This window comes from Taudactylus pleione, unplaced genomic scaffold (assembly GCF_031769625.1).
Source record: "Taudactylus pleione unplaced genomic scaffold, aTauple2 ptg000065l, whole genome shotgun sequence".
NCBI lineage: Eukaryota > Metazoa > Chordata > Amphibia > Anura > Myobatrachidae > Taudactylus > Taudactylus pleione.
Window position 1 is genome coordinate 4,372,287 of NW_028284467.1, and position 26,651 is coordinate 4,398,937.

Genomic DNA, 26,651 nt, shown 5'->3' on the forward strand with positions numbered 1-26,651 from the left:
CACTGGAGCCAGTACACCGGCCTATATACCGTACAGGTTGCAGAGATAACAAAGGGACAAGTTGGCAGATTTTCATTGGATCTTGCTTCTGGTCAATCTGGTCATTGGTTAGTTCATACGGTGTCATCAGGGGTATAGATCAGCCCTCCAACGGTCACATTGTGTGTCTTCCCGCCGAAGAACTGGTTAAAACTGGCTGCAACACTGTATACAAGTAATACAATTCTACTTAATAACTCCCTATCATCCATATCTAGCGGACGCATGATGCAACTTCCTTGCCGATAGAAACGGATGTCTGCTAATAAACAGGGATTTAGTATTATACTAAACATGACATGTCCACTGTATTCTGAACCTTAGATCTCTTTTAAGTACATCTTACATCATAATTATTAACAATACCTTTAATAACTCTGGTTATTAACTATAATGTGTGGGAACCATTTTATATGTATGCATTCGCATATATGTGTCTGTGTGTGGAATTCGCATATGTGCGTCTGTGTGTGTATGTGAATACATGTGTGCATTCGCATTTGTGTGCATTGGATTGCATCAAAGCAAAGTAGCGTCCTAGTAACACGTCATCAGACTATACACTACTATATCGTAAGATAATAATTTTAAGCGATCATACCCAATTATTTGACTTTGACAGAGCTTACACGCATAGGCACAGCTGTGCAACACATTTTGAAGGCCATCACCCGAACCCAAAGGGCCCTTTAAAAAAAAGTTAACTTTTGCAAACTAAAAAAAAACCAACATGTGTTGTGTTTGTCAAAGTCAAATAATTGGTTATGATCGTTGTACAATTATTATCTGACGATATAGTCGTCTATGGTCTGATGATGTATTGCTAGGATGCTACTTTGCGTCGGTGCAACCCGTTGCACTAAACTGCGTATTCACAACACACATACACTGATGCACATAACGCACATACACATAAATGTATATATATATATATATATATATATATATATAAAAAAAACAAAAAGCACTAATCCACGGCACTCACCATTCTTAGTTTTGGAGTGCAACATGGTATGTGACCACATTGTTTAAATAGAAATCACAGGGGCTCTGCACTCACCATAATAACTAACAATAATAAACTTAATAAACGTGGGGTTTTGGTTCATGAATTGATCAATGCATTTAAGCTTGCAGCCCCCGTCACGGGACCCCAAGTCCCTACTCTATTGCTCAGAATTATAACATGGACATAGCCATCACATTAGTGTTAAACTCAGGGTATGCTATCAAGGTTTAAAGCTCACAGCAACTTTGCTTTTAAATGTGAGACAGTTACAAATATATATGACTATATACGGACGCTCATATGCATATGCACATACTTACACATGGCCGCTCATCTGTATATAGTCACATACATGCTGACACATGTTTGCTATTTCAATACACAGACGCACATATGTGGACACATATGTGCAAGATGGTTCCCACACATTATAGTTAATAACCAGAGTTATTAGAGGTTTTGTTTGTTAATAATTATGATGTAATATGTACTTAAATTAGATCTAAGGTTTAGAACATAGTGGACATGTCATGTTTGATATCATACTAAATCCCTGTTTAATTGCAGACATCCGTATCTATCGGCAAAGAAGTCGCATCATGCGTCCGCTAGTTATGGATGATAGGGAGTTATTGGATAGAAATGTTAATACATGCATGTAGTGTTGTAGCCAGTATTAACCAGTTGTTCGGCGGGAAGCTACACAAAGAGACCATTGGAGAACTGAGCCACGCCCCTGATGACAACGTATGAACTGACCAATAACCAGATTATCCAGAAGCAAGAACCAATGGAAACTTGTCAACTAGTCCCTTTGTTAACTCTGAACTCTGTAAGGTATATAAGAAGTGACCTGATCCCAGTGTAAAGGTATCTTCTTGCGACCGCAAGCGTATGTATCGGCTTGTACTTTATTATTGCTTTTTACTCTAATTGTTAAATCTTACATCGTGTTACCCCTTTATACATAAACAACTTTTTTGTGCTTTGGAACCACAAGATTGGACTGGAAAGCAATTCTTTCTTAAGCGACTTGAAGCGCTAAATAGTGACTAGCGACTATTAGGAATCAATAGTGTTCTTATTATATGTTGAGATATTCCATTACTTAAATTGCAATTAAATCTAATTCTATCTATCTGTCTATATGTTAATTTTAATATAACATATAAATATATATATCGATGCATACATATATATGTACAGTATATATATATATATATAAATATTTATATATGTGTATATATATATATATATATATATATATATATATATGGATATTATATACTTATACATCTATGTATATATATAGAGAGAGAGAGAGAGAGATATTATATAATTAGACTTACAATGTTGTGTGCGTGTGTCTTTTTAAAATTTGCCATTTCCAGCATCAGTAAATAAAAAACATCAAAGGTGCAATTACACACTGATTGCAATCGCATCATAAGCAATTAAAAACGTAACATTGAAAGATCAGATGAGAACATACGACTCTGGCAAGAAATTGCGAGGGCTGCGTAGTGTGACGGCTGTGTCTGTCAGACTACTGCATGTGTAATGGTCGCTCGTACTGTTACGTGGTCCGGTAGGTGTGTTTTACTTTGAATGGGTGTTTACCCGCTTGCACTGTGCATTGCGAATGATTGCTCATTTTGCATTTTTTTGCTCGTAGCAGCTGCGAGCAATCGCGCCATAGCGAACGGCTCTGAATCAGGGCCAGTGTCTTTTTACTGGCAGCAGACACTTAAGAACACCACACAAGCTTAGGCCTGGAAACACAGGTACATACAGAAAATAAGCAAATGGACATAAAAATGTTCCAGCCCTCCTCGTCCTTAGCAGTCAGTCCACTGCAGTGGCTTACAGCCACAATCATCCATGCTCTCCCAGCATAGTCTTTGGTCCCTGGCACTACAGTCACTTGGGCCTACTCGCTGGCCGCTATTCAGCATCAGTGCCCAGAGCAGTGGGTGTATGAGAGCTTTAAGCCCTTTCTGTCTCTCAGTGATCAGCTGTAGCTGTCCAAATCCCCCTTGCTGCTGCAAACTGCACAGGCTTCTGTGGGCAATTCAGTTAAGAGAGAGACAACCCCTCTCACCACATCCCCCCCCCTTTCGCTTTCCCAAGCTTGGGGAAGCACACTTCCTTTTGCAACTGCCTTCCGAACTACCTTTCCAGGCATGTTTTCTTCATACCCCATGAACATTGTGCGTTCTTGCAGAGGAGCAACCATCCTTCTTTCCTTGCGGACACCGGGTTCTACTCTTTTCCACTGCCTCGCAGACAACGTATCCAACAAAGAAAGTGGGAAAACCAAGTGACCTAGCCAGGGGCACAGAAATCGACGTCCCCTCTTGCCAGGGTTTGAGCAAGTTAATATGGTATATCTGCTCCGTATGTTTTCTTCCTGGCTGCCTGACACAGTAATTTACCAGTCCTACAAGTTCAACTATTTCGTAAGGCCCATACCAATGGGCAAACAGCTTGCTCTCTTGTGTCGGTACTAAGACTAAAACTTTGTTCCCTGGATGAAACTTCCGAACTTGCACAGAAACATCATAGGCTCGTTTCTGTCGACTTTGAGCCTCTATAAGATTTTCTCGCACAATAGAATCTATTTTATACAGTCGCTCATATAGTGTTCTAACGAATCGCACAACATTTGGTTCCTGTACCTTCTGCCGTTCCCAGCCTTCTTTTAAAATGTGTGAGGAGTATGTTTAGTGGTGTAGGAGAGTTTTTGGCTAGTGGAATTGTGTGTGGAACTTGTTTTGTGCTTATTTATTGTCTTGTTATTTATCTGTCTTATTTTTCTGTCTTGATTGTGTTCTCTTCTTTTGTCATGTCTGTGTTTTAATTGTGTGTGTGTGTGTGTGTGTGTGTGTGTGTGTGTGTGTGTGTGTGTGTGTGTGTGGTGTGTGTTGGTACTAGGAGAGGAGGTTTGTGTTAGTTTGTCTTTTTTTGTGTTTGCATAGGGAGGGGGACAGGAATATGTCCAAGACAGAGGAGAGACAGGGAGAGAGTGAGGTGGAGGAGGTTGCTGCTCCAGAGGCCCTATTTATTGAGCAGTACAGGAAGCAGTGTGAGGCACCCAGCAGAGGGGCAAGACCAAGACGGGGCATAATGTGAAATTCTCTGTGGAGGAAAACATGGCCTTTGTGCTGGAGGTCATGACATCTCACCACCTGCTGTTTGGATGAAAGGCTGCCAGCATATCGACCCGCCGCAAGAATGCCATCTGTGCGGTGGTTGTGAATGCAATCAATAGCACCCAGGATATTAGGTATGCCCGCAATGCTATATAAAGCTACCTTTACTGAATGCCACTGTGACTCCTGGCTAGGGAAACAGATGCAACTATACATTAGTGGCTGAAATGCCACCATCACCTAATTTAGGTACCGTGAGGATATTCTAAGAACTCTACCGGTCACAGACTGAAAATTACCAGTAGCCAGAAAGTGCAACACAGCCAGAAGCTTATGCAGGCCTGAGGCAGAGTGGGAACGTGCTGTGACAGGGTCTAGGTCCAGTTTGAATTGGTCATACAGATGGAATATGTTGTTACAGTTCAGCTGGAAAATCTGTGTAACCTCGCCATTGGCCAATGCCAAAGCCCCTTTGTAGTACCTGCATTACCTCATGAACCTGCTCAGTTTCTTGCTCCTGGGTCCTTCCAGCCTGGTGGTAGAGCCTTTGAAATCCCAGCCACATGCAGTGAATAGCACTGGTAGTATATTCTGCCATTTTTATACCTGCTAAATGTCGTTGCATTGCTAATTTGCTATGCTTTGTTTTTGGCTTGCCTTTTACAAAGTGTGTCTATTGTGACATGGAACCCATTCGTCAGCAAATCATGTTGGCATACGCTGGAGTGTCGATCTTGTCTGAGAGGGAAAGGTCCGAGAGGAGGAGAAGGCCTCGCTCTTGTTGGACAAAGGAGTGGCTGCTGCGGTGGGATACCATGTCCCACATGCCACTGTTGAAAGAAATTCATGAGAATAATCTGGACGACTACCGGAATTTCTTGCGGATGGACGAGGTGATGTTTCAGGAGTTGCTGTGGCTTGTGGCCCCTGTTAACCAGAAATAGGATACCAACATGAGGAGGGTGATATCGGCTGAGGAGAGACTGGTGGCTACCTTGTGGTTTTTATCTACTGGAAGATCCCTAGCTGACCTTTACGTTTGGTTCCCTAATTTCACCACAGGCTTTGGGCGTCATCATCCCCGAGACGTGTAAGGCCATATACCAGGCTCTCAAGTCTGAGTACTTAAAGGTAAGATAAATTTGCACATTATGGACTCAGATAAATGCATGCAATGAGACACTGTGGGCATATCCAATCAGCTCTGAAAAGTCAGTTTCTGAGGATAAGTTTACCCGGTGATGTCATTTCACCAGGTGAAAACTTACCCCCGTATTCAATTCCAAAGACTTTTCGCCGATGCGTAAAGTCAATGCATTTGAATCATAAAAAAAGATTTGCCTCTGAATGGAGGTGAAAAAAAGTGCGGAATTGGGGATTTTGGGTGCAAAGTTGCGGGAACCTCCCTGCAGCCATAGGACAGTCCCCCAAATGTAAACTGTGTTAATAAAAGATTTTTAAAATAAACATAAGAACACCACTAAAACACCACTAAAAATGACTTGGAAAAAGGGGACAAAAAAGTCCAAAATTGGAGGACAAACTTAAAAATTAGGGAAAATTAATCTAGGGGGGTCCCCAAGTATGCCACAGATGTTTTTAAGATTGCAGGTGCTTGCAGCAGGTTGTTTTTCACATTTTTTTAAACTTCACTCTATCAACTTAAAAATTATGCTAGCACCCATTTTTCTGTAACCCAAATTTGCTAGGTTTACCTTTTTTTTAACCAAAAAAACTGGTAAATGCTATTCTTCACCACTTATGCAAAGACGCTAATTAGCAGCTATTGAGAGCATTTAAGTACCCCAAATACCTTAAGCAGGGCTATTTGGGGGTATCAATACTGATCCCCCATGTCAGTGCATCTTTTGGGGGGTGTCAGGCTGATTCTCCCAAATCTTACAGTACTTTTGGCAAGTTCCAAACTTGCCGGAACCCGTTTTCGCTGATTTCTAATTGAATACGGGGCTATGCAGAGACGAGTGCGATACTTTCTCGCATGGAAAACCAGCAATGACGCGAAAACGACGGGACTTTTTGGAGCTAATTCAATATACCCGTGTATGTGACACTTGGGGAGATGTATGAATGGCAGAAGCGTTATCAGTGTACATTAAGTGCACTGACACCACTTCTCCCCTATTTATTAATGGCGGTCTGGCTGATAAATTACAGGGGCACTATGCGCATGGCGTTATCAGTGCTGCTAGCTACAAGATAGCATTGGCGATAGTCTGACCTATGCACTGACCATTCGGGTCACTGTTGCTATGCCATATCCCCACAGCAGGGACAATGCTGTCCTTGCAGAGCCGTCTGCTGTCTCCAGGGCTTAACGCGGGTAACTCGCAATACTTGCAAGATCACGTGCATGGTTAGTGTAGTTAGTGATTGAGACACAGCGCATCACCACTATGCTGATGTGGTGAGATCTCTAGCAGAGAGCGCCATAGGGGTGAGTGCCTTTGCCGATTTTAAACAAAGACCCCAGTCATACATGGTGGTGAAGCCATATCAGCGCACACAATGTTTGCTGATGCGGCTTCATCTGATAAAACATATACAGCTTTGTATTAGGAGCAGTATCTGACCACCCAGTTTAATTAAATAGTACTTAAATGTGATGATGTATTTAAAACTCTAAAGTGTGTAATCCATTTATTAACACTTTACTTCTTTTTCAAATTTCAGTTTCCTTCTACTGTTGCTGATTGGCAGAGCATCGCTGCTGATTTAGAATGAAAATGGAACTTTCCTAACTGCGGTGCTGCCATTGGTGGCAAGCATGTCAGGATAACCCAGCCCAGCAACAGTGGCTCCTTGTACTTCAATTACAAGGGCTATTTTAGCATAGTCCTTATGGCTATTGTTTCCGCAAACTATGAGTTTATATTTGTGGACGTTGGAAAGAACGGTCGCGCCTCTGATGGGGGTTCTTTTAAAAATACCACTTTTTATGACAGGATGGTGAAGAAGACCTTAAATTGCCCAACGGCAGATGAATGTGCTCATGGTTTGTCATATGTCTTAGAATAAGTGTAAAGAAGCTGCGCTAGTTTATTGCACATAAAAGGATGTACTGTAATTACGGGCTGCTGCTATGGGAATAAGAAGTGGGGATGCACTAACCAAACCCCAATAATCATATACCAAAAAAACAGTAATTCTTAGCGCATACCTTACAGTATAAGTATATATCCAAATCATTAGATTCATAAAATGAATTACTCAAAGTCTCAGTAATCTAATATGAAATTTATTGGTGATAAAATCTACTAAAAGGAATCTTTGGATTTAATAACGATTAGGTAGGTTTATAAAGATATCAAATTTGTACACTTTACTAAATATATAAAAAAAATGTAAATACATGTATCAATTTGTTAAAAACTGTATCTGAAGTGCAAACACCTAATACCGGTATACAAAACACATGAAATTACCACATGACAACATATATCACGTTAACATAAAAAATGCTACATTGGTACAACATATAACATCCAGAAACGTATGGATAACTTCTGTATATAATGGAATAACCCCACTTGTAATAAGTCTTTCAGGGGATAATGTCCTTATGTATAAATATCAAAATATCTGGTGGTGATACGCTGAGTACGTTTTACTCACCCCAGTAAAGGTGTCTTTATGATTTGCTCCCAATGTAGTATTTAGAGGAAAGGGACACTGTGTGGTCAGGTGCTCAATATCATGCCTCTGAAGGCTGGTCAGCCTTAGTTTCCTTGATTTCCAGGTTCCATCTGGATACTGATGTACAGGCACTGCGGTCACGCAGGTGTATTCAGTAAGCCATGTGTGCATGTTCCGATATGGTGGTATGTGGAAGGGTCTGCCAGCAGACTTACCTGTGTCTCCGTCTCCTGTGCATAACAGTTTATGGTGGTAGATGCGGGATCAATATGTTCCACTTGCTTCAACATTTCACCTGCTTACAGGCTTCGATTCATCAGGATTGTAGAGTTGATCGAATCTTCCCTCCTGTACCTTCTAAATAAATCGGTCAGCGGCTATGAGTTCTTTCAGAGTCATTTCCATCCTTATGGTGCTGGTGTAGGGTTTTATCCACCCTGACTTGTATTAGGGAGAGTTATGTTCGCCTAGCTGTTTATGGGGGTGGTGCATAGTCCTGCATTATTGGCTATATAAAATGGCATTGAACTAAACACAATAATGTGACAAAATACTACATATAAGACTGATCTCAGCAAAACATAAATATGTAAATTTATGCAAAGAAAAAAGAAAGGGGTTTATTAAGAGAATAAGGGGTTTATAAAAGAATGTAGGAACATTACATACATGAATGATGGTAATGATGAAAGATTCAAGTAGTAGAAATGGTACTAATAATACTTGGGAATAGTGAGAGTTAAGAGTGTACAAAAAGTATGAGGAACCTATAACTCATATTCGTGTATTTGGCTTGTGTATTGAGATTAAAATGACCATGTGATGTTCCATATATAAGTATTTGTGTATCTAAAAATAGGGATATCCCATGGTATAATAGAAGAAGGATGTGGTTTAGTAAGTTGGTTGACCCAAATTTACTCAAAAGTCGGGAATATAATGTCTATGGGACTGGTGCGGAAATGTTAGGTGAGGAGAGGTAACCATGGCTAAATTCCTATATTACTTCTTTGTTTATGGCTTGACCCACATAAGATTTAGAATTTGGTTGGGAATAGTAAAGGAGTATCACAATTATATAGGACAATATTAAATATATAAATATCTAAAAAAAGTACAGGCATTATTTGAAAAGGTACAGACATAGTTTAAAAATTAGATACTAGTAAAAAGAAACTAGTGTATGTAGATGTGATCCATCTGGTCGTACAAGACATCATATCATAGGGAAAAAGGTGGTCTTGAATGTCAGGCTTTTGTGCTGTTACATAGTATCCAATGAACTGATGCCAATGTTACTATCAATCATCAAGGAAGGGGGTTACTTCTAAATCGATATTTAGTCCTTTCAGATGTCTTGTTCCTAGTGTGTAGATCATCTCTGTTTCTTTTCTTGCAAGAGCTTTTTCCATGTTGTTTTGTCTCTAATTGGTTGTGACTTTCTTTAGACCTATAAATTGGAGGTCTGAGGGATCGCTATTATGTTTCTCATAGAAGTGGACTAGAATGCTATGGTTGTCTCTTTCATTTTGAATATTGCATAAATGCTCTTGGATTCTCACATGTAACTTTCTTTTGGTCATCCCTATATACTGCAGTCCACAAGGGAAGTCAAAAGGTAAATTACACCTATCGTATTGCAAGTAATGCATTCTTTTATTTTGTATTTTCTTTTATTGGAAAAAGATATGTCTTTCACAGATTTCTGGGATCTCTTCTTTGTTTTCTTACATGCTATACACATTTCGCATCTGTAGAAACCCTTTAGTTCTGGGTTGAGCCAAGTTCTTTCAATTTCTTTGTTTTTATTTTGGTAGTGGCTTTTGACTAGGGTCAATCTTATGGTTGGTGCTCTTCTATGGCGGTTAGCTAGGATCTTTCAGGTCGTCATCTGCTTGCAGGATGTGCCAGTGCTTCCGCAGGCTTTTCTCCAGCAGTTTGCTCTGGGCTGAGAAAGTTGAGACAAAAAGGAGTTCTTTTTGCTTTCTTAAAGGGTGTTTTTTGTAAGTTAGAAGATCTTTACGGTCCATGGATTCTGCTTTTTTGCATGCTTTTTCTACATCTTCCTTTTGGTATTTTTTTTCCATGAAATGAGTTGCCAGGTTATTGGATTGTTCAAAGTATTCTTTATTTTTGTAACAGTTTCTTCTTATCCGTCTGAACTGTCCCCCTGGGATGTTTGATAACCATTTGTGATGATGATTGCTCTTTGCGTCCAGATAACCATTACCATTGTAAAGGTTTTTGTTTCCAGTTTATTGTCTTCTATGTAAATTGTTAGGTTCAGAAAATTAATGCTTGTTTTGCTACTTTCATTAGTGAATTCCAGATTTAGTGTATTGTAATTTAGCGTATCTATGAAAGCCTCCAGTTCTTCCTTTGTGCCTTTCCAGATGATGATGATGTCATCTATATACCTCGCCCATAGTTTTAAATTGTGTTTATATTTCTCATTCTCCCATATGTTCTCTTGTTCCCACTGTGAAAAAAACAGGTTTGCATAAGATGTCGCAAATTTGGTGCCCATGGCGGTACATTTTTCTTGCAAGTAGAAGCTATCATTAAACCAAAAATAGTTATGTTTCAGGATAAAATCAATTGCCTCCATAATGTAGTCTATTTGTAATGTCTGTAGTCTGAATCTTCCTTCAGTCTTTTCCTTACATTCTCGATTCCTGCTGCATGGTTGATGCAAGTATACAGTGACTTTATGTCACACGTAGCTAACATGAAGTCTTCTTCCCATACAAAGTTATTTAAAATTTTTAAAACTTGTGTTGTGTCTTTTAGGTGTCCAAGTTGTTTGACCACTATCAGCTGCAGAAATGTGTCCACATATCCTGACAGTTTTGCTGTCACAGAATCTATTCCTTCTACTATTGGTCTACCCGGAGGGTTCACAGGGTCTTTTTGGATCTTCGGTAGGAGATAGTATACCAGCATGGTGGGATTTTTTAGGTATAGGTAATCATATTCCTGTTTCAAATCCCTTCTTTAGACATGGAATAAGGAGTTCTGTATAATCCATCATTGGATCCTTTGTAAGATGTTTGTATGTTGTCCTGTCATTCAGTTGTCTGTAGGCTTCTTTCTCATGTTTCTTTGTCCATTATCATGATGGCACCTCCCTTATCTGCAGGCTTAATAATGATGTTCTCTGTTTCACTAAGTGATTTTAAAGCCATTTTTTCTTTTTGTGTGATATTCCATATTTTTTTGTTCTTTATTTCATCAGGTATATTTTGAATATCCTCTTCAACCAATTTTTGGAAGGAATTAATCAAATATCCTTTCTCATGGGATGGATAAAAGGTTGATCGCGGTTTAAAATCTGTATGTTTAAAATCTGTGTTTTCTGAATCCTCTGCATTAGGATTTTCAAAGTTCTGATCTGATTTGTCTCCTTCTTAAAGTATTTTTTCAAAGCTAATTTCCTTATCAACTTGTGCAAGTATATTGCTGTATCAAATGTTCTTAATTTATTTGTTGGGGCAAATTTAAGTCCTTTTTGTAAGATTCTTATTTCTGCCTCCTTGAGTTTGTATTTGCTTATGTTGAAGATGCCATTTGGGTTGCTTTCCTTATTCCCTTTCCTTTTTTCTGTTTTGTTTTGGTTCCTTGTTTTCCTTGCTTGATGTGGAAATCCTTTTTCTTCTTGTTGTTTTTTCTTGATCCCTGTAGTTTTTTGACCATTTGGGGATTGCCCCAGTATCTGAGGTCTTGCTGATATTGTGGGCTATCGCCAAAAAGGCATCCATAAAAGTTTCAGCGTCATCTTCTGTTATTTCCTCCGGGTTTGGTTTCTGTCTATTTGTTGTATCTTTGATACGATTCATGAGGGTCCTTGCAGACGTATCTATTTCTGCCTGTTGGTCCTCTCTTGGTTGTAGCTGTTAATTAGTTTGTCCCGTTGGGGATATGTTCTTTCTTTACCATTTTGCCTTTTAATGCGTGTATAGAGAGTTGTGTTGAATCTAGCTATTTTTCTGTGCTCCCATTGTTCTTTTCATGGATTTGTAGTCCTCTCTGGGTTTAGGTTCTTAGATTTCCAGTCACTTCTTCCTTCATTTCTTTTATATCTGTTCCTTGGGGATCATCCGTATTCGCTTAGTGGATTGCTAATTGTGGGATTTCTTGCAAATGTTCTTCCTTCTACTTTGTGTCCTCCTTTGTGTTCCTCTTGATGAGATGGGGTCCATCTTGGTCTGTCTTTATATGTGTTTTTATTGTTGCCCCTAAATTGAGTAGGTTTTTCTGACTTTTCTTTCTCCGCTCTCCATTCATGGTATCCCCTTTTGTAATCTTCTATATCTCTTTGGAATTTTCTCTTCTTTTGTTCCATAACTGTTTCTTCTATCTTTCTCAATATATTCTTCGTTATACCCTCTAATGTCCTGAAGTCTTCCATATCCTTAAGGGGTTCTACTTTTTTTCTTATAGTTTCTATCACCGTCTCAATTTTTTTGTTGGACATTTCTGTCTACTATAATTAATCTCATTAAATGTATTGAACATATGTCTAGGGTTTCGTTCCACTTCTCTATAAATTTCTCATTCTTTGAGGTAAAAGTTGTTTTTTTTTCTTATTCGTAATCCTCTTGGAATAATTTTTTGTTCAATATAGCGGCTTAAAGTGGTGCTCTCCCACCACTGTTTCATTTCTGTGATTCTAGTTTTTCTAATGTTAGATATAAAGAACAAAATTTTTCCTCCAATACTGTTGTTGTTTCTTCCCTTTGTAGAGTTGGATTCAGAAGAAACATATCCAAATGTCTATATCTTTCTTCTCTATTGAGGGCCATGTTGTGTAATTTATAATAATAGCTCTATTGGTTAGTGTATGTAGGTATCTCTATAGAGGTATTTGATATTCTCTACTAAGATGAAATAAGATATAGAATTATGTATCTCTATTATACATAATATATGTGCACAAATAAGCTGCTGCTTCTAGAAATGGTAGTGCAGGTGGGTATAGAGTTAGAATAAGTGTAAAGAAGCTGCACTAGTTTATTGCACATAAAAGGATGTACTGTAATTACGGGTTGCTGCTATGGGAATAAGAAGTGGGGATGCACTAACCAAACCCCAATAATCATATACCAAAAAAACAGTAATTTTTAGCGCATACCTTACAGTATAAGTATATATCCAAATCATTAGATTCATAAAATGAATGACTCAAAGTCTCAGTAATCTAATATGAAATTTATTGGTGATAAAATCTACTAAAAGGAATCTTTGGATTTAATAATGATTAGGTAGGTTTATAAAGATATCAAATTTGTACACTTTACTAAATATATAAAAATATATGTAAATACGTGTATCAATTTGTGGGGGTCATTCAGACCCGCTCGCGAGTTCAGGACGCTCACAAGTGGGTCGATGTTCCCCCACTGCGCATGCGCACGACAGCGGGAGCTCCGTCGTGCGCATGCGCGATACCCAGACAACGACAGCCAAGCTGTCGCTCCGGGTCTCGCACCAAAGGGGGCGTGCTGTTGATGGTGACTGACAGCACGCCCCCTTTGGTGGGCGTGCCAGGGGCGTGGCTGCCAGATGGAGGCGTTCCCATGGGAACGCCTACCGTCTGAAGCCGGCCCCACTGACATCACTAGTGATGTCAGTGGGAGTGATTTTGGCTCTGATAGAGCCAAAATCACTCCAGGGCTTGCGGCAGCGAGACCCTACCACAGGGTCTCCGTCGCAAGCCCGATGGTCGCGATGGTCTTTGACCATCGCGACCATCATTATGGACGCTCGCATAAGCTGTGGGTGGTAACCCACAGCTATGCGAGCGTCCAGGAGGACGCTCCAAATTTTACTAAGACGGCCCTGATTCAGAGCGAGTGCTCTGGTCAGAGCGTCCGGCTCTGAATCAGGGCCAGTATCTGAAGCGCAAACACCTAATACCGGTATACAAAACACATGAAATTACAACATGACAACATATATCATGTTAGCATAAAAAATGGTACAACATATAACATGTACAATCTAGAAACGTATGGATAACTTCTGTGTATACTGGAATAACCCCACTTGTAATAATGTCTTTCAGGGGATAATGTCCTTATGTATAAATATCAAAATATCTGGTGTTTTTTAACAAATTGATACACGTATTTACATATTTTTTTAGATATTTGGTAAAGTGTACAAATTTTAAATCTTTATGAACCTACCTAATCGTTATTAAATCCAAAGATTCCTTTTAGTAGATTTTATCACCAATAAATTTCATATTAGATTACTGAGACTTTGAGTCATTAATTTTATGAATCTAACAATTTGGATATATACATATACTGTTTAGTATGCGCTAGGAATTACTGTTTTTTTGGTATTTGTCATATGTCTTTGTTGCGGATGAGGCATTTGCCTTACATGAACATGTATTGAAACCTTACGTCCAACGGACATTGACGGCAGAAAGGCATGTATTTTATTACCGACTGTCCCAAGCATGAAGGACATGGAGAATGCTTTTGGGATTCTCAGCAATCACTTTAGAGTCTTCCACACGCCAATCAACCCGAGGATTGATAAGATCAATTGGGTGGTCCTCGCATCATGTGTTCTACATAATTTATTGGTGCGCAACACTCAAAGGCAAATGAGTTTGCCCTCTGCAAGTTATACAGAACCTGGGGTTCACAACTGGTCCTCAATGAGTCACCCTTCACTTCCCCAAGTTGGCACAGCAGGGGCAAAGGAAGTCAGGGAGTGGTACCTTGCATATTTCAATGCTGAAGGTGCCGTTCCCTGGCAGACAGAGCGTCTTGCCTAATGTTTAAATTTTTGAAATACTAAACAGTTCAGTTCCAAAATAATAAGGAATTGATAAATAAAAACATCTTTGGAAAATGTTTTCTTGTGTGGCCCTTTAATAAGTGTCTTTAGGTATTTTGTTGTAAACGAATATATATAGTATAGATCTGTTTAACCATTAAAGAGATTAATTCACATTACATTCTAAATTCAACAGTTTCAAATTGCATTTGATATGGTTAAAGTATCCAAAAGTTTGTAATAATTTACGCATACATCATTAAACAATGTTTTTATATTTGTAGGCCTTTAGGACACGGGTGGTCAATAATCGGATCTCCACCTACTGTTAAACTACATATTCCAGCATACCTTGCAACAGCTTTACCATGTCCAAATAGCAAGACTGTGCCATAGCATGCTGGGATGTGTAGTTCATCAATATCTGTGGGGCCGGTTATTGGCCACCCCTACTGTAGGTGCACCCAAAAAAAAGGAACAATGCAGATGCTGACTTCAAGTGGTAGGTAGCCAAAACTAACACAGAACAAACACTTCAGTGTTGATCAAAAAACCACTCCCAGTGTTTTCTTTTTCACCAAAGTACATGTAGCTTTGTGATTTATCACTACCAAACTAGTTTTCAAAACCATAATATACCCTGGTTAGTGTGCACTACTATATTGAGGATCTAAAGGACATGTACACAGTGATTGCAAAAATGCACTATAGCATGTTTTTTACCAGGGTTTACAGAGAAGTGACATGCTTATAAAAAGGGGCCGTGGCCCCAGGGACACGCTGTGCTCTGGACAATCCCTGACAACCTGTGAGGGATTAGCCGCAGGTATCCAGCACAGCCGCGCTGCAGAGAACCAAAAAAACCAGCGCAGTTGAAAACGTGCACCGCAAAGCAGAAGGGAAGATACTGCCTGCAGTGACTGGCTCCTGCAGCGCACACACAGCGACCACAGTAGCCAATCACTGCCAGTGGCCTCTCGTCCAAATAATGCCAACTGTGTGTTCCACCTCATTTGTGCGCAATTAGATCTGTGCCAGGGAGTTAGTGAATCCCCGTGTGTCCTGAGTGAGGTGTGTTCCTGGGGCCCATCTTCCACTGTACTCTGCAAATCCTCAGCAGGAGAGAGACAGGTTTGCAGGGGACTTGCTGGTAATTTGTGGCTGGGTGTTCAAGTACACAGCAATGTCCTGTTTACAGCAGCCCATCACAACTCTCATTTATCACAGGGTGTTATTGCCAGGTAAGGGATGGCCGAACATCACATCATGGCGATAACAAGTGGAAATCACTTTGAAACAAACACTTTAAATTGAGTTTTACACTAACGGCACCTTTAATTCAAAAACTGATGTATGTTTTAGGGTATAAGTATGGCTTGCCGCACAAACACTTTACGCTAATAAAACATCATGGAGTGACCTGTTTGATGTTTGCCATAGATCAATATATTTTGGTCTGTACTGATTTAGAAAGCGATTATGACCCTTATTTAATGCTACTTTGGCCGACCATTCCTGTTCCCCCATTACCCATGTCTGTACCCTATCTGCTCTCCTATGTACTCTTCCTTTCCCAAAAAAATGACGTATCAAAAAACTCATCATCGGCAAGGGTGGACAGTACACTACGCCAAGCTGTGTGCATGCCAGTTGAGGAAGGCCCAGGGAGGTTGGTTGGTGTCGCAGGGGTTCCTGACACATAAGGTGGAAAAGACTGATGAGGAGGATTTGGGGGATACGGCGCTGAGGGTTGACAAGTACTCAAAGCCATGGGAACAACTGCATGGCTATGTATGGGGTTAACCTCGTGGTTTCGTCTACTTCATCAGCCATACCTCAGTATTTAATCCTCAGTATTTAATCCTCAAAATTTTTTAATTTTCAACAGATCTAACCCACATCCTGAGGGAAATTTGGGAGGAGCTGAGAGAGACCTCGGGCTATTTAATGCAGGCCTACTGCTGCCTACAAAGATTAGTGGGGCGTTTGGAGGATGTGTAGTTTGTTTGTTTTCAATTTTTTACATTTTTATGACACTTTAAAAAAAAAAAAATAAAGTTTTTCTATTTCAAACATTTGTCCTCTTTTTTCTGCCACACATTAAAGGGTGTAATTCTGCATGTAAAAATTTTTTGGACCAAAGGTGGGTGCCTTTCCATAGTGTAAGAACTTACAAAATCTATTAGTAAACCTTAAGAACATTTGCAGTAATGTTGTATATTTTTTAATTATGAGTTGGCATACGTTATCCACCTCAAAATAGCTTTCAATTTTTTAAAACAAACAAAAAATAACATTTGTATTTCATTTAAAACATTTATTAAATAACAAACATGTTGCCAACAGGCTTTTACTGGTAAAAAAAAATTCATAACAGATTCACACATAACAAATGTCCTCATGGTTTGGCCAAATAAAACATCTGGCTTAGTCAAACATAAACAACTATAGTAAAAAACAAACAGATTTTTGATTGGGAAACATAGAAATTACTAAAACAAAAGGCAAATTAACTAAACATGTTGGGGATATCCGTGCAAAATGTGCTAGTTGTCCAAAAACATACAGGGTATTGCCAATGGGTTCCATTTTTTTTGCAGGTTTTGGAAAGTGTTGTGATTTGGTTGGTAGGAAAAGAAAACAAAAGAAAAAGGTACACATTAAAATACATTTGGAAAAATTTTATTTTAATTTAAAAAAAATGTAAATATGCCTACCTAAAAAAACGTGAAACAACATCATCGCATCTGGCCCCCCTGACAGCATCACAACACCTTCCTCCGGGGGGCCATCCTCTGGCAAGGCCTCCTCTGGCTGCATGGGTACTCGACTCCTTATTGCAATGTTGTGTAAAATCCCACACAGGACCGCAATGCGAGAAACCATATCCGGCAAGTACATGAGTGCACCACCAGAGTGATGGAGACACTGGAAACGGACCTTTAAAAGGCCGATACAGCACTCCACCACCTGCCTGGTGGCAGTAAATGCGGCATTATAGTGAGTTTGGGGCCCTGGTGTGGGAGTCAAATGAGTCAGCAGCCAGGGCGTGCAAGGATATCCACTGTCACCTGATGGAAATGGGACACCAAAAGATACATACATTTACCATGAGAACCTGCTTACACTATTTCTAGAAATACATACTGGATTTTTTCTTACCAAGAATCCACGTGTCACCAGCTTGCAGTGTGCTTAATTTTGTCCAAATCCCTGAATGCTGGATCATGTACGCATCATGGCTGCAGCCTGGGAATTTTGCATTCAGGGAGAGGATCTGGAGGGAGGCATCACATAGCACCATTACATTTAGGGAATGGTAATGTTTTTGGTTCCTATATATTTGTTCCCTGCATGCAGGGGGCTGAAGTGCTATGTGAGTTCCATCCACTACCCCTATGACGTGTGGAAAGCCTGCAATTTAAAAAAACTTCTGCTTTACCACATCAAGGGCTTCCGTATCCAAAGGCATACTAATAAAATGTGCTGGATGATTGAAAAATGCATCTAGCACACGCCTCAGGATCCATGAAAATGAGGGCTGGGAGAGGCCACCCACCAGCCCCACAGTGGTTTGGAAGGACCCTGAGGTGCAGAAATCTAACACCGCCAACAACTGTGTAAATGGTGAGATTGCTGTAGGAATGTTAATCTGACTTTCTAGATCATTCTTTATTATTGAAAGAGTGTCTAGGATAATATTTGGAGGCAGGCGATAAGTGGTTACAACCACATCAGCAGGCATTCCAAAAAGGGTGACACGTGTTCTATATATCTTGCCCTTGCATGCCTCCTATGCCTACGCCCAGGAAGAGGCTGAGGAAGGTTGATGGGGGTCAACATGGCCACTATTAGCTGTCCAACATCGCTCTGCAAAGTTACATTTATATTTTTAATTGGTTCTACAGAGTGTTTTTTGATTATTTGTGCAAAAATACTTAGCTTTATAATAATGGTGCATATTCTTACAGGGTCGGGCAGTGTACACTACATGTGTATTTGTTGTACGTTTTTAAAATTAGAGGGAATAAAAAAAAAATTTGATTTTTTGAGGTCAAACCAATATTACTACTTTAGTGTTAAAACCATGCTTAATTTTTAACATCACCAATATGAATTGTTGTTAAATGTACAAATTTACATTTAAAAAATAGATCAATAAACAATATTCCAAGTAAAATTTTATCAAAAATTTAAAACAAAAATATAAATAAGTGTAGGTTTGAATAAATAGACACTTACCTGATTCAAGTCCAAAATGGAGTGTTAAACACCTTTAATAAATATTTTAAAAAATATAAAAATTAGTATCAAAAAATGTAATTTTTTTATGATTGTTGATCCCAAAAAAAACAAAATCAAAATGAAGTAGGCTGGCACACTTACTTGATTTTTAGAATAATGTTGAATATTGGAAGAAGACAAAAGCCTGGCCAACCAAACCAAGCAAGTAACAGGCTCAAGCACAACAATTAACGGGGTTTGTTAAAAGTCCGAACCAATCAAATTTGTCAATCAAAAACCACCACCAAAAACAAAACACAAAAAATAAAAAAAGGAACACAAAAACCACCACCACAAAAAATTTAATAAAAAAAAACAAACACCAAAAAGAAAGGAACACAAAAAAGAACCACCAAAAAGAAATGAACACAAAACACAAACACCAAAAAGAAATGAACACAAAAAACAGACACCAAAAAGAAAGGAACACAAAAAAGAACCACCAAAAAGAAATGAACACAAAAAACAAACACCAAAAAGAAAGGAACACAAAAAAGAACCACCAAAAAGAAATGAACACAAAAAACAAATACCAAAAAGAAAGGAACACAAAAAAGAACCACCAAAAAGAAATGAACACAAAAAACAAACACCAAAAAGAAAGGAACACAAAAAAAACAACCCCCCCAAAAAAACTAAATAAACCCCCCCCCAAAAAAAAACCACAACCAAAAAAAAAAAAAAAAACTCACACAAGAACCTCTCAATCAACTTCAAACAAGCACCTCTTAAACAACACACACAAGCACCTCTCAATCAACTTCAAACAAGCACCTCTCAAACAACACACACAAGCACCTCTCAATCAACTTCAAACAAGCACCTCTCAAACAACACACACAAGCACCTCTCAATCAACTTCAAACAAGCACCTCTCAAACAACACACACAAGCGCCTCTCAAACAACACACACAAGCACCTCTCAATCAACTTCAAACAAGCACCTCTCAAACAACACACACAATCACCTCTCAATCAACTTCAAACAAGCACCTCTTTTTAAAAAAAAACACAAGCACCTCTCAATCAACTTCAAACAAGCACCTCTCAATCAACACCACAAGCACCTCTCAAACAACACACCACAACAACTTCAACACACCACAACAACTTCAAACAAGCACCTCTCAATCAACTTCAAACAAGCACTTCTCAATCAACACACACAAGCACCTCTCAAACAACACACACAAGCACCTCTCAATCAACTTCAAACAAGCACTTCTCAATCAACACACACAAGCACCTCTCAAACAACACACACAAGCACCTCTCAATCAACTTCAAATATTTAAGTACTATCAAACACCTCCTGCACCACCAAACACTCCAACTACAACCCACAAGTAAGGGAACATTTGGCTTTGCCTTAAATAAAGAAACTAAACCCCAATTATTGAAACACGCAGGAAAGGTGTGCATTTGTAGTTAGGGAAATAAGGATGCACGGGTAACCAATCCAGTGATGCGCTCACATCTAGCACAACCCACGCAGTAATTACGGAATGCAGGAAAGGTCTGCATTTGTAGTTAGGGAAATAAGGATGCACGGGTAACAAATCCAGGGATGCGCTTACATCTAGCACATCCCACACAGTAATTACGGAATGCAGGAAAGGTGTGCATTTGTAGTTAGGGAAATAAGGATGCACGGGTAACCTATCCAGGGATGCGCTCACATCTAGCCCAACCCACGCAGTGATTACGGAATGCAGGAATGGTGTGCATTTGTAGTTAGGGAAATAAGGATGCACGGGTAACCTATCCAGGGATGCGCTCACATCTAGCACAACCCACGCAGTAATTATGGAATGCAGGAAAGGTGTGCATTTGTAGTTAGGGAAATAAGGATGCACGGGTGACCAATCCAGGGATGCGATCACATCTATAAAAAAGTTTGCACAAGCAGTATTCATCATGCTCTCTCACAGGTTAGCAGAATGTCAACCGAGGAGCATGGTGAGCAGAGGCCAACTGAGCCAGGTAAGTGCAAATCACATTTTTTACACAACACAAGAACTGGTCATATTTCCCTAAAAAAAAGTTAAAATTTTTTACTATTTTAAAAATTGTTGTAAGTGGTGGGAATCAAAGTCCACCAGTAGAGGAGGAGGAGGCGGGCCCAAGCAGGCCAAGGCCAAGAAACCCTCCATTTTCATGGATCGAGCTTGAGACATTGGTGACCATGACAATGGAGAACCTAGTCAATGCACCCAGAAATATGGGGGCTGGAGCCAAAGACAGGATTTGGGATGAGATATCCAGGGCTGTTAATGGTGTGGGGACAACCTACAGAACACAGAAAGTCATAAAAAAAACGGTAAGAAAATGATATTGTGAGTGTACTGAAGTCCAAAGCTTGATCTTATTTAAAAAAACTAACACTTTAAATTTCAAAAATAACATTGACAGCTGGACGGATTTCAAGTACCAACTGAAGAGGAAGCTACGGAGTAGGGTGGACCATGCTGCGGGGACAGGTGATGGTCCCATCCCTGAGGAGCTGGCCTTGACAAGGTTGGAGACGTTGGCTCAGGGATGTGTGATGGAAGAGGAGAAAGTCGGCGTGTCCACTATGGACACTGACATGGCCGACTTCAATGCTCCACATGTGCAAGAAGGTAATTTAATTTTGTTAGACAAAAAGTATAAAGTTGAAACGTCTATGTTTTTTTTTCTGGGACTTTTTTATATTCCAGACTCAGAGGAGGTAGTGCCTGCTCCTGAGGTCAGGTCTAGGTCCAGCACAGATGGAGACTCTGCAGGGGAGGATCTGGGGACCCTGTGGAGTCTACTCCAGGGCAACCATCAGACCGAGCAGTGCCTCTCCTCACCAGGTTGGTCTCCCAAACTCAGGAGAACAGATGTGTTCTTCTGAGGATGGAGACCACTCTGGTGAGGGTGGCGGTGGCCCTGGAGACCATTGCTGGGGCCCTAGATCGTTTGGCCAATACCCAGGAGCAGGCCAACCCACCTGCCATGATAGAGCGAGACTCCCTTCCTCCCAGGACCACCACCTCTGGCAGCCCAACAGCCACCCCCGCAAGTATGGAGAGCCCTATGCCTAGGCCAGAGGAAATCCCATCTACCTCTGGCCAGGCCAGTCGGCGTGTTACACGCCAGTCGGCTGTCCGTAGCTTACCTCTTCCTCCGAGCCGGCCCAAACGACGCAAGTAGCCCTGGATATCTCCTCCCTCACCTGTTGTCCAGTCCCCATATTTCTTGTCACCAATGTCTCAAGCTCTTTTATTTTTTTTAACCAAAAATTTATGTTTTGTTTTTTTTAACATTATTTTAATTATATACAAATGTTGCCGAAACAATTATTATTTACATTGTGATGAATGACAAATTTAAAAAAAAAAAAAAAATTTCAAACCAAAAATGTCTATCTTTAACTATATCAATGTATACAAGGTTTAAAAAGTGTGGTATCTGAAAAGGCTGCTACGCAAAACACAATGCTAGATGTTTTAAAAACTGTTTTATCCAAAAACTGTTTAAAAAGCACAAAGAAACATTTGTGTTACGAATTCCCTAATGCACACGCAAGTGAAATGAGTTACAAATCGAAACATCGCAGGTAACATCAGATTAACGATTGTACTGTTGTGGCTTACGGACGCTTCTTGCCTACCTTAGCCTGGACGATCAGCCTGTTCGTAGAGTGATGTTTTCATGCATCCGCAATTCTTGGTCGTACGAAGCAGGTAATTTATGCACTCCCCTAAAACGCCTGGAAATGCTGAAGAACGCCTCCGTTTCCAGACCACCACCCCCGTACACTCCCACAAATGGTCTTTCCTGTCAATCAACTTTAGCAATCCACTTCCGTGTCGGAAGCCCTACGACAGACAGTATTTTTGATCGGTAGAGCTCGTACGCACATGCGCACTGCTAGCCGTGCGCAGGCGCAGAAAGAAAAACATTGTACGCATACGACCGTGCGGCCGCAACGACCGACTCTAAATGAGGTCCACTGTCCCCAGCCCCCGGGCACATCCAGATGAACAGGTTTTTTTTTTTTAACGGAGCCGCCTGCCGCGGCCCGCGATTAAGCCCCGCCCCTCCCTGGATTTGGCCCTTCCCCTTTTAACAAATACCAGCGAATTACGCTGGTCCTACTGCTGCTTCCGAAACCAGTCCAGGAGAGGTAAGCAGGTGTGTGAGTGTCTGTGCATGCGTCTCTGTGTGTAGAATGATGATTACAATAGCAGCATTTACTTACCAGGTAATATGGTCCTGCAAATGTTACTGCCCCCAGGGACCTGGCTGGTTGGACACATAAGGGGGCCTGGCTGGTTGGACACATAAAGGGACCCGGCTGGTTGGACACAAATGGGGGCCTGGCTGGTTGGACACATAAAGGGACCTGGCTGGTTGGACACATAAGGGTGCCTGGTTGGACACACACAGAAGAGGGGGCTGGTTAGACACATAAGGGGGGCCTGGCTGGACACACATAAGGGAGGCTGGCTGTATGTGCACAAGGGGTATAGCTGGATGCACATAAGGGGGGCTGGCTGGACACACATAAGGGGGGTCTTGCTGAATGACCATAAGGGGGGCTGGCTGGATGCACATAATGTGGGGTTAGCTGGATGCACATAAGAGGGCATGCTTGATATTTTTTGTCCAATTTTTTTGTAGGAATAAGGTAGTGGGGGAAGGGGGGCCCTGCCAATTTTGTCAGTCCCGGGCCCAACAATTTCTGATGGCAGCCCTGGTAGCAGCAATGTTTTATGGATAGGGGCTCCCACACATTTGTTGCCCAGGGGCACCCACAGACCTTAATCCGGCCCTGACCTAGGTGCATACTTTCCTATTCTCCCGAAAATTGGGTGGCGCTCCCGGACACCCAGAAGAGTAGGTAAGTCACCTAGAACTGTCCTGCACCAGCCCCATTGATGCCCGCACCCCCTGTGGTGGCCCACTACCTGGTCAGAAGTGGGCAGAGTGGGGGGGATCAATGACACAATTTGCACTGAATTGCGTCATCGTAGCCCATCCCACCGCTGTACAATGCCTGTAATATCGGCTTTGGTGGGGGCAGCCAGAAAGTAGGTAAGTCTGCCTAGGAGACTGGAAAGTGTCCTTTTCCTTCACTTTGTCAGTTCTTTAAGCCAGTAAAAAACACTACTTTTCAATTTCCTCTAGTGGACATTCATCTCCACCATTAGTTGAAACACAGGCCTACCACCGTCTTGAGAGGCAGGGCCAGTTTAAGGGCCACATGACCATAGGCTGAAAAGGTTCAAGGGCCTATACCTGGGGCATTTTAAGAGAGGAGTGGGCCTGTGTGCATACTCAGTGTGGACCTCCTGCTTTCTTCGGCGGTGCCACAGGTGCAGTAGATTCTGTCTAAGCACCACAATCTACTGCACATTTGCGGGTCTCCATTTTCCCTGGGACAGCAGTACTGCGCATGCGCGAATCGCCATTTTCCCAGTGATTTCTCCTGCCCTGCAGCACCAGCCCGCATTGCGTGCACAGAAATAGATGCGGATATTCGCCCATATCAGGAGATGGCCACATCATGCAGCCGCACCACCCCCATCTATCCACTTGTGAAGCCGTCATCACTACCAGTACACATTTGCACCAGTCCTATACATGGTGCAAGAAATACATAAAAAATCAGATGGGTCTTTGCTTACACTCAACTTGGTATAGTTGGTATTTCCACGTACATGCCCTCATAACTGCCGCCCAGTTACACACATCAGCCATGCGTGGCTCAGACACAAGCGCAGCGTGAAAAATGTACAGATGTGTCTGCAAAGCAGCCTTTAACACCACATCTGCAAACTTAATTATAGATTCTTAGTTATTTCAATAACTTTAAAGTATGTAAAATATAATTGTACATACAGGAGTTTATAATTGTACATGTATATGTATATGAACTCTTTGCCTGAACGGCTCTCCAAACTGCTACTGGAGGTGAGACACACGCCGTGCTTTGTGTCAAGTGACTCACTGATATTATAGACAGGGCCTCCAACAGCCGCGCTGGGCCCAGGTGACAGGGGGTGTGGCCTAATCGCAGGAGGCGTGGTCACATCCCCTTAGAAAAAAAAAGGGGAAAAAAATAATTTTTGAAGCGCCGCAAGCTGGGGATGGGGGCGCTGTGTGCCCCTCAGCCCAGCACACAGCCAATGGGGGCGTGATCAGCATGATCGCTCCCCCTTAGGCATAGTAGACTGCTCCGGCTGCTGCTTTAGCAGCCGCAAGCAGTCTCCCTGTGCAGCCCAGCACACAGCAGCGTGTGCTGGGCTGCTGTGATGTAAGAGGCAGAGCTGGCTCTAGGGGTGTTCGACCAGTACGGTCGAACAGGGGCGCCACCCATAGAGGGCACACCCCCCCCCAACATCACGAATTCAGCGGGACAGTACTGTCCCGCTGTTCCACCCGTGGCCCGAAGTGGCCCGCGGGTGGTCAAATTGGGAGGTTGGGGATCCCCACCGCCGCATCCATTCACTGACGGGAGAGGGTTAGGGGAAGCCCAGCCAGTGACGGAGGGCTGGGCTTTATCCCCAGCCTGACATTATTTGGAGGAGTGCCATGCGGGCACGCCTCCAAATAACGTCACTTAGGGGGCATGGCCTATGGTAATGAGGCCATGCCCCCAATTTCAGTTGCGCGCGATTGCAAGGCGCAGCATGCCGGGCTGGCACAGGGTGTTCAGACCCCTGGAGCCGGCCCTGGTAATAGGGAGGGGTGGCGGTGCCGGACCCTCCAGCAAGCCCAGGCCTCGCTCCCCTCCCCCTCTTGGCGCCCCTGGAGGTATGTAAATTAAGTTATTGTGGCCTGTGAAGACTGTTACAGGGAATTTTGCCACCTCCAGTACATATTGCCATTCCTACAGGGCCAAATTGGTGGTTAACAATTCCTTGTCTCCCACAGCATAATTGTTTTCTGGAGCCAAAAACTTGCAAGAAAATTAACCCGCAAGAGTACTACTTTCTTGCTGCATGTTTTTGAGAAAGTACTACACCAACACTGACCATAGAGGCATCCACCTCCAGGAAGAATGGCTGATCACAGTTGGGTTGCCTGAGGATAGGCGCTGAAGTGTAACACTATTTTAACCAAATTAATGCTTCTCCAGCTTCAGGGGGTCAAATCCTAGTATCTTGACCTTTTCTGGTTAGTGTGGTAATGGCAGCTGCTATAGACAAGTAGTTCATAATAAATTGTCTATAGAAGTTGCAGAACCCCAAAAAACATTGTATTGCCTTTAGATCAGTAGGATAGGGCCAGTTAGCAAAGGTGGCAAACTTTTCAGAGTCCATCTGCAGGCTTGAACCGGATATATCCCAGAAATGCAATTTATTTTTGATCGAAAGTATATTTTTTACATTTACAGTAAAGCTGGTTTGCTGGAAGTCGAGAAAAAACTTCACATACATGCTCACGATGACTGCTTAACTCTATGGAGAATATCAGGATGTCATCCAAATAGACCCCAAAGTATTTATATGAAAGGTCTCAGAAGATGTTATTCATGTACTTTTGGAAAACAGTGGGTGCATTGCTAGATCCAAAAGGCATAACCAAATACTCGTTGTGTCCATCACGAGTGTTGAAGGCTGTCTTTCACTTTTCACCTGACCAGATCCGAACCCTGTAAAGTGGAGCATGGTAAGGAATTTAAATCTGTTGATAGTGTGAAAGAGTCTGGAGAGTAAAGGTAAAGGATAATGGTCCTTGATAG